At 61.4% G+C, this 9,249-nt stretch overlaps 2 pseudogenes; one reads left to right on the top strand and one right to left on the bottom strand.

Annotated features, from left to right (window-relative positions):
* Window positions 1–1,208: 1,208 nt before the first annotated feature.
* Window positions 1,209–4,851, bottom strand: LOC132368147 (thimet oligopeptidase-like; annotated as a pseudogene).
* LOC132368064 (serine/arginine-rich splicing factor 3-like) lies at window positions 4,850–9,033 on the top strand (annotated as a pseudogene).
* The last annotated feature ends 216 nt before the right edge of the window (window positions 9,034–9,249 follow it).

Genomic DNA, 9,249 nt, shown 5'->3' with positions numbered 1-9,249 from the left:
TCGTCCCTCTGCCACTGGGGTGAGTAGTTGGCAAGGGCTGGTCACGTGGGGGAGGCAGGGTTGCCTTTATGGGGCCTGGGCTTGTCAGGGAAATGAGTCTTGTGCTGATAAAGGGAACCAGGAGGTGGTTTGTGTAGAGGTAAGGGCGCGGTCTCCGGGACAGGCTGTCTGGGTTCAAACCCCGGCTCTGACACTTACTGGATATGAGACCTCAGGCATGGACCCTAGCCTCTCTGAATGTCTGTGTCCTCTTCGGTAAAATAACAACAGAACGGGCGGGCAGGCTGAGGGGAGGACAGAGCGTGGCACGGCCTGCCCGCCTGGGCCACGGGGAGAAGGTCGGGGCGCCGCCCGCGCCCTCGTTCCGCTGCCTGGCGTCCTTTGTGGAGGCAGGGCTCCCAAGGAGCTCAAAGGCCAGGGAAGGACACACGGGACGGTCCAGAGCCACCCTACCGCTCCAGTGGTGCAGCACCCTCTCTGAATTCCTACTGCCACCAAAACACATCCCTAAGGCCTTTGGGAAGAATTGCTAGGACCCAGGAAGGCGGCCCCTTGCTGTGGTCCAGACTTCAGCAGCTGCCGATGACCAGAGGGAGCCAGCCGGCCGGCCGTGAGCAGGAGGACAGGACACGGGGACAGGGACAGCCACAGCCGGGCTTCCCGCAGCTGTGCCCACCGCCAGAACCAGCTCCAGCCAGTCACAGCCCCCGAGATGCCAAACAGTGACGGGCGAGAGGCCGGCAGGAAACTGACACCCCCTCACTGGAGAGCCTGCCCGGTCGGGGTGCGGGGCACCATCCCCGTCTGAACTCACCCCACAGCTCAGCCGTCTCCCAGTGACCCAGACGCGTCACCACGGCCCCAGGGCTGATCCCCGACCAAGGTCAGAACTCCCCCCAGGGTGACGGCCCCCATGCCACTCCTGTGGTGGAAGGGACGGCAGGCAGAGACCAGGAGTAGAGTCTTTTTTATTAATGGCTGCGTTTTCAAAGAACCGTTTTGTTACCAGGAAAGCTCCCCAGGAAGGGATTGCATTAGTGCAACAAGGGGGAGCCTTGATGCCAGGCTTTCCAGACACGTCCAGGTGGAGACTTTTGCCCTAGGCCGGCCGCCGGGGACTCGGGGGCTGGGAGGACACACGGCCCCTCCCCCGCCCCGACGGGGCGCTAAGGCACCCGGCCCGCCTGGGGGGGCAAAACCCCGTGCCGTCAGCAGGCCGGCGGCTTGCAGCCCTCAACCTGCAGCCCTTTGCTCAGGAGGAAGGCGTCCTGCATGGGGTCACAGCCCAGGAAGAGCTTCACCATGCCCTTGGCATCCTCGGAGCCCCCTGGCCTCAGAATGCAGCTTCTGTAGTCCATGGCAACGTGAGGAGAGGGGGCGGGGCTGCAGGAGGGTGGAGCACCCCCTTCACGGAGGGTGTGGGTGTGGCCACCTCTGCTGTGACTCAACAAAGGGCAGGGGAGCAGGGGGTTCTGGGCAGGGCCCTCAGAGCCTGGCAGGCCCAGGCGGGCGGCACAAGCATCTAGGCCCAGGCCAAGGACCTCCGTGTTGGTCTGCACGGCAGGCCGGCCTCTCACCTTGCCACTCAGGACGCCCTCCTGCTTGAAACGAGTGTGTGGACCGTGTCCGCGGAGTACACCTCGCTGCACAGGTAGCCATAGGACTGGGCGTCATAGCTTCCTGCCAGGTGGCCGAAGGTCGCAGGCAGGTGGGTCCCTGGGACACACGCGGAGAGGCTCCTGCCCGGCCCCCTGGCCGCTCTGTGCCCCCTCCCCAGAGCCCAGAGCTTGGGGCCTCAAAGCAGCCCTGTCTGAGTCCCCTGCCACTAGAGGGAGTATTGGCCCAACACTTCTAGAAAACGGGGACCTTGCGGGCAACTCAGTGGAGGGACACAAATCAATCTTTGCCGACTTTCTGCTGAAGCTCACGAGGGTTCACCCCTAAGCCTCTTACAGGGACAGCTGCCCGAGGCTCCGAGGGATGAGTCAGGGCTCGCCCTCCAGCACGGGGAGAGCGCGGGTTAAAGCGCTCACGAGGGAGTGAACTGCGTCTCCGCACCGACACGCACGGGCAAACCTCGTCGACGTGTTCCGTCCGGGGTATGAAGCCCTCTCCTGCCTCTTCCAGGCTCTCCAGAAAGCACGTGCAGATACGCCCAGCCCACCCTCGGACTCCGCGGGCTACAGCTGGAGGGACCAGCCCAGGAACCCAGGCAGGAAGAGGCCAGAGGTCAGCAGGCCTCGACCAGAGCCCGTCAGTCGGTCCCCCTTCACACACCACCAGAGGATCCTCTTGACCTGGGCAGTAGCCGCCAACCGACCGCTAAGGTGGGCCCGGCGTGCGCTTGGCTATCTGGCGTGGCTGGGACCCCGAGGATCTCCTGGCAGAGGCGGGCATTGTCCTAGGCCGGGTCCGAGGGCGTCTGCGTGTGCAGGGCCTGGTCCACCTTGGCCAGGACGATCTGGCGCAGGTTGAAGAGGCCTGGAGGGCGGGAGGAAGGAGACGGGGGCGCTGGCACTGTGTCCAGGCCGCGCTTTCCAGCCGGGCGGTCCGGGAGCCCCTTTCCTTTCCCTCGGCCCGGCCGCACGGGGGTTGGCCAGCCGGGACTTGATGAGCTTGTCCAGCAGCTCCTGGGGGACGGCGCTGCTCGTGCCCCGCCGAGACTGGCAGCAGCGCCAGGGCTTCACAGGGTGCGGCGCTCCCGGCCCCAGAGCCTAGCCTCTGGTTCTCATCCCCGGCTGTCACCAGAGTCGCAGGCAACGTGCCCTTCTTTTCGTTTGTCTTTTTTCCGGCTCTCGACCACGCAAAGGTGTGAAGCCCTGCCACTCGCTGCCACGTGGATGCACCGTGAGAACACGGTGCTCAGCGAGAGAAGTCAGACACAGAAGGACACACAGGGTGTGACCCCACTGAGGGGAAACGTCCAGAACAGGTAGATCCACAGAGTCAGAGTGGGTTCCTGGTTGTCAGGGACAGGGGAGGGGAGGGAATGATAACTAAGGGCGTGAGGGACCTTTTTGGGGTGAGGGAAATGTTCCAGAACAGGGCAGTAGTGACGGCTGCACAGCTCAGTAAAGTGTCCCCACGCGCTCCGGTTGCAGTCTGTGAGAGCATCGCTCTCAGGAAGAAGGGCTGACTGCAGGAAGACTGAACGAGCACTGGGTCCTGGGCCCAGACGCTCATCTGGGGACCCCCCCCACATTGGGAAGTCACTGGGACTTGCTGAGCCTCCACCGAGACTTGCAGCAGCCCCAGGGCCTCACAGGGCGTGGTGCTCCCGGCCCCAGAGCCTAACCTCTGGTTCTCATCACCGCCTGTCACCAGCCTTGCATGCAACGTTCCTTTCTTCTATTTTGTCTTTTTTAAAGGCAACTCTTGAATACCTGTATTTAACATGCAGGGAACCAGTCCTGACTCCTTGATCTGGGACTTCCAGCCTCCAGAGTCTCGAGGACATCCACTTCCGTTGTTTACGCGCCCAGTGCGTGGGGTTTGATGATGGAAACTGACACCGAGGGCGTCGCCTCGTGCGGGGTGACATCAGCGGAAGAATCCCGTGGCAAGGGCTTGCCTGAGGACCACGGGAGAGCCCGGGCCCTCCCCGCCCCCTGCCTTCAGCCCCTCGCCCGCCCCCTCCTGGGAGCGGAGCTGGTGCATCGCTTGCCAGAACTCATGGAAGTAGGTCTCCAGCTCATCATGCTGCAACAGGGAGGGCGGGTTGGGCGTAGGCTTGGTGAAGTTGGCCACCATGGCCGCGATGGCAATCTGGCGCCTCCCGTCCTGCTGCAGGCAGCCCGGCTGCAGGCCAAAGCAGGCCATGTGCCCGGACTTCCCTTCCCTGGGGAGGGACGCGGGTGAGGCCCCGCTACCACAGAGGAGCCCCGGCCCACGGCCGACAGGTTCCCCCACGCATGCACCGAGGGTAGAGGTCCAGGTAGAACTTGCTGATGGATGACCTTGCCCGAGGCCGCGTCCCAGACCGTGTAGAGCCTCACATCTTCATCTTCGTGACGCATGTTGGTGCCTTCCTCCAGGTCGAAGGTCAGCCCCAGCAGCTCCTGGGAGATGCCCAGCCGCCCGCGCGTGACCACCTGCATGGGGAAGGACTCATTGAGCAGGTACTGGTCCACGTGGTAGCGCGTCTCCTCCCCCTGGTTCATGTAGTAGCGCAGGTCCTAGACGTTGATGGGCCCGTCAAAGTGCAGGCCCCGCCTCTGGCACTCAGCCTTCTTTAGCTCCAGGATCACGGCCGCTCCTGCTCCCCGAGGGGCTTCAGCTTCTGGGCCAGCTCATCTGCGGGCGGAGGGGAGAGGCTCAGCTATGTCCCTGTGGCAGCCGCCCAGCCGCCCCCCACCCCACGCCCCTCGAGGCAGAATGAAGGGTTGGGGAAGGCGACCCCCAAGGGCTGACACAGTGGGGTCTCAGGCAGCACCACGTCCAGTCAAGGTCCACCTGACCCCCGTCCCCACTGGGACTCGGGGAGGCGGGGTTACCTAGGAAAGTGGCCACCACCTGGCTGGTCTTGGCCATGTTCATCTCCAGCACAGAGTCGGCACGCGTCCTGAATCCCAGCAGGCGGGACTTCTGAGCCTGCAGCCTTACCAGCTCCCCGAGGATCGCGCAGTTCTCCTGGAACCCAGAGACAGCCAGCGCTGGGGACCGTGGGCCACGCCCTCCCCACAGGCCCCGGGCCAGGTCTCTATGGGTGGGAGGGCTCTCAGGCCACTGGCGGGCACAGCCAAACCCCCTCCCTCCTCCTCCTGGCCTGGATTTCTAGACACTTTGGTGCTGTCCTAACATGTGGTCTTTATGAACACAGGTCCTGTTGGAACCAGAAACGGCGTGAACCATGATGAGCTCTAAGGCCAAGGGCAGGAAGAAATGTGACCAGGCTCTCCAGGAGCCACCCAGGGGCCTCCCCGGGCTCAACAATACAAACTTGGCTGCCGTGCAGACAGCAGCTCATCCCCACGGCGCCCAAACACCCAGCTCCTGGACGGCGAGAGACCTGTTGCTGCAGGTGGCCCGTGGTTGGCTGGTGAGGCCTGGCCCCAGGCGTACGCCACCTTCTCTGGGGCCACCTCTCTGGGTCTGCGGTGGGGTTCTCCTGGGAGCCCCCAGTCACCACAGGACCAACGTGGCCTGTCTGCAGCCCAAGAAGGTGGGGACACAGGTCTGTCCCCCGTGGACATCACCCGCGAGGCCGAGCAAGCACCAGTGGTGTCTGCGGGGAAGATGAAGGGCTCATGCACAGCCCCCATCTACTGAAGATGCTAAACGGGAGAAGCACAGACTGCAGCCACATGCGGTATGGACCAAACGCAAGTGTCCTTGCAGGAACCGATGTCTGAATGTCGAGGCTGTTCCCGGGCCACAGTGAGAAGGCCCAGGCCCCACGCAAGGCACAGAGAGGGGATGGGGGGAACATCTGCGAATCTGAGCTCATCGGGCATCACCCCAGAAGGAGAGGGAGAGAGCCAGAAGGAGATACGGAGGGAGAGGGAGAGAGAGGGAGGTACAGACATCTCTCCCTTCCCTGGGGGTTCTCTAGTGCAGCCAAGCCTGAAAACCACTGCATTTCGGGAGATGGGTCCTCGTGGAAAAGTTAAATAGTAGCTCATGGCATTATCGACACATATTAAAATGGCCCCAAATCTTGGGGAGTCAGGGAGGGGAGCTGGCGGCTGCCTCATAAACGAGGAGAGATTGGGCGTCAGAGGAGGTGCCTGCCTCCACCACCTCCGCCGCCGCCGCCGCCCCCCTCCAGGGCCCCACAGACTTCATCTCCCAGCTGTGGTCCTGGGCTGGAAGGCAGCGGGGAGGTCAGGCCGTCCCAAGCATCAACGTTGACTTCAGGGCTGATCTAAAAGGCGCCTGGTCTTTGTTGAAGCAGAAAAAAGAGAAAGCAGTGGGCAGAGGACGGGAGGGGGAGGGAGCCCCCATCAGCCCTTCTCCCTGTCTCCCTCTCTGTCTCCCTCCCTGTCTCCCTCCCTCTACCTCCCTGCCTCTCACTCTCCCTCCATCTCTCCCTCTGCCTCTCTCCCTCCCTCTCTCCCTCCCTCTCTCCCTGTACCTCTTGCCCTATCCTGTCCCTCTCTCCCTCCCTCCATCCCTGTCTCTCTTTCCCTGTCCCTCTCTCCCTCTCCCTCTATCCGTCCCCCCTCCCTTTCCCCGTTTCCGTCTCCCTCTCTGCCTCCCTCTTTCCCTGTCCCTGTTTCCCTGCTCTGCTCTCCCTCTCCCTCTTTCCCTCTCCCTCTCTCCCTGTCCCCCTTTCCCTGTCCCTGTTTCCCTGTTCCGCTCTTCCTATACCTCTTTCCCTCTCCCTCTCTCCCTCTCCTGCTCCCTCTCCCTCTCCCTCCACCTCCTTCCCTCTCTGGAGAGGGAAGGAGGTGGAGGGAGAGGGACAGGGAGCAGGAGAGGGAGGGGGGAGAGGGAGAGAGGGATAGAGGGAGGGAGAGGGACAGGGAGCAGGAGAGGGAGGGGGGAGAGGGAGAGAGGGATAGAGGGAGGGAGGGAAAGACAAAGACATCTCTCCCTCCCTCCCTCTCTCCCTCCCTCTCTCCCTCTCCCTCTTCCTCGCTCCCTCTCCTCCCTCTCCCTCCGTCTCTCCATCTCCCTCACTCCCTCCCAGAGACAGAGAGACGAAGAGGCAGAGACAAGGGAGAGGGAGAGAGGGGGAGAGACGAGAGACGGAGAGAGGGAGAGAGAGAGAGGTCTCTTCCTCCCTTTCCCTCTCTCCTCCTTCTCTCCCTCTCTCCCACTCTCCCTCTTTCCTCTCCCTCTCTCCCCCCTCCCTCTCTCCCTCTCCCCCTCTCCCTCCATCTCTCCCTCTCTGGGAGGGAGTTAGGGAGAGGGAGAGACAGAGGGAGGGAGAGGGTGAGACAGAGGGAGGGAGAGGGAGAGAGGAAGGGAAAGGGCGAGGGAGGGAGAGGGAAGGAGGGCGAGACGTCTCTCCCTCTCTGTCTCCCTCCCCCTCCCTCTCTCCCTCTCCCTCCCTTCCTCTCCCTCTCCCTCTCCTAGAGGGAGGGAGGGAGAGGGCGAGACAGAGGGAGAGGAGAGGGGGAGTCGGAGAAGGAGGTAGGGAGAGGGAGAAGGTGAGAGGGTGCCTGCTTCCCTCTCTGTCTCCCTCCCTCCCTCCCTCCCTCTCCGTGTCCCTGTCTCCCCCCTCTCCCTCTCCCTCTCCCTCTGTCTCTCCCTCTCTGGGAGGGAGAGAGGGAGAGGGAGAAGGTGGGAACGTGATGGAGGGAGGGAGAGGGAGAGAGGGTGAGGGAGAGAGGGAGAGAAGGAGGAGAGAGGGAGAGGGAGGGAGGAAGAGAGCTCTCCCTCTCTCCCCCCTCTCTCTCCCCCCTCTCTCTCCCCCTCCCTCTCTCCCTCTCCCCCTCTCCCTTGTCTTTGCCTCTCCCTCCGTCTCTCCCTCTCTGAGAGGGAGTGAGGGAGACGGAGAGACGGAGGGAGAGGGAAAGGGAGGAGAGGGAGGGAGGCAGAGGGAGGGAGGGAGGGAGAGACGTCTCCTCCCTCCCTCTCCTCCCTCTTCTCCCTCTCCCTCTCCCTCTCCCTCCAACTCTCCCGCTCCCTCCATCTCTCCATCTCCCTCACTCCCTCCCAGAGGGAGAGACGGAGGGAGAGGCAGAGACAGGGGAGAGGGAAAGAGGAAGAGGGAGAGAGAGGGGGGAGAGAGGGGGAGGGAGAGAAGGAGAGGGAAAGAGGAGAGGGAAGAGGGAGAGGAAAGAGGCAGAGGAAAGAGGCAGAGGGAAGAGGGAGAGGAAGAGGGAAGAGGGAGAGAGGAGAGAGGGAGATAGGGAGAGGAAAGAGAGAGGGAGAGGGAGGGAGAGGGAGAGAGGGAGGGAGAGAGGAAGAGACAGAGGGAGAGAGAGAGAGGGAGTGGGAAAGAGGTAGAGGGAGAGCGGAACAGGGAAAGAGGTACAGGGAGAGAGGGAGGCAGAGAGGGAGGAGAGGAAGCAGGGAGAAAAGAGAGAAAGAACACACCGTCTACATTTCTGTCAAATGACACCGGGGATCCTTACACAACCAGGAGAAAGTAACACAGGGAGGCTCTTTCTCAGCTGGAACTGGAACTGCAGACGGGGCCAAACACCACCAGGCTGGCCACACGTGTCCAGCCGCCGCTCCAGCCCCGTCAGCCGTGAGTCCGGTCACCAGGGCTCTGAGTGTCTGCTCCAGGGAGCTGGGGTTCACCCTCTCACCCGGGAGGCCGGGCCAAGAGAGCAGGGCCCCGGGCTGGACACATAGGGGAAAACGCATCCCCACAGGACAGCTTGTGCGAGCAGATTCAGCTACCAGATTCTAGAGGCCCGGGACCACCCTGTGGCCCGTGAAACCCAGGAGCCACGAGGGTCTTGCAACGTGATTCCTGTCCGTTGGACTGTAAAGTTTATGTAGGGAATCTTGGAAACAGTGGTAACAAGGCTGAATTGGAACGAGCTTTAGGCTACTATGGACCACTCTGAAGTGTGTGGGGTGCTAAAAACCCTCCCGGCTTTGCTCTCGTTGAATGTGAAGATCCCCGAGATGCAGCCGATGCTGTCCGAGAACTAGATGGGAGAACACTATGTGGCTGCCGAGTAAGAGTGGACCTGTCGAATGGGGAAAAGAGAAGTCGAAATCGTGACCGCCTCCTTCTTGGGGTCGTCGCCCTCGAGATGATTATGGGAGGAGGAGTCCTCCACCTCCCACACATCTCCAAGATGGAGAGCCTTCTCCGTCAGCCAGAGCAGGTCCCTTTCTAGATATAGGAGAAGAGAGAGATCCCTGTCCCAAGAGAGAAATCACAAGCCGTCCCGATCTTTCTCTAGGTCTCCTAGCCGATCTAGGTCAGATGAAAGGAAATAGAAGACCACTTTGCAAGAGGAGTGGTGTACAGGCAATAACTTCATTTGGCAGGAGTATGTACAGAAAATTCAAGTTTTGTTTGAGACTTCCGAAGCTTGGTGCACTTTTTAAATGTTTTAGTTGTTCACATTTGTTTGTCTCTTGGGACAGTGACACATAAAGGTGTCATTCTCTATGGTTTGAAATGGGTCCTGGGAGGCATGTAATATGAAGAATTGTTACCTTACAATGTTCCCTTAAGCAAAATTGAACTTGCTTTGAATTTTTGGTCTTGCCTAGACTGATAATAAAACTCTAACTCCTGCCCACCTAAAGTGTGATGTTTACTATTATGGAAACAACACTGGCAAACATTGAAAAGACTTTCTGTAGCTGGGATATGGTATGCAGCTGTAGTTA

Source organism: Balaenoptera ricei, chromosome 1, assembly GCF_028023285.1.
Source record: "Balaenoptera ricei isolate mBalRic1 chromosome 1, mBalRic1.hap2, whole genome shotgun sequence".
Taxonomy (NCBI): Eukaryota; Metazoa; Chordata; class Mammalia; order Artiodactyla; family Balaenopteridae; genus Balaenoptera; species Balaenoptera ricei.
The sequence above is the reverse complement of the archived record's forward strand: the minus strand, read 5'-3'. Positions and strand labels throughout refer to the sequence as shown.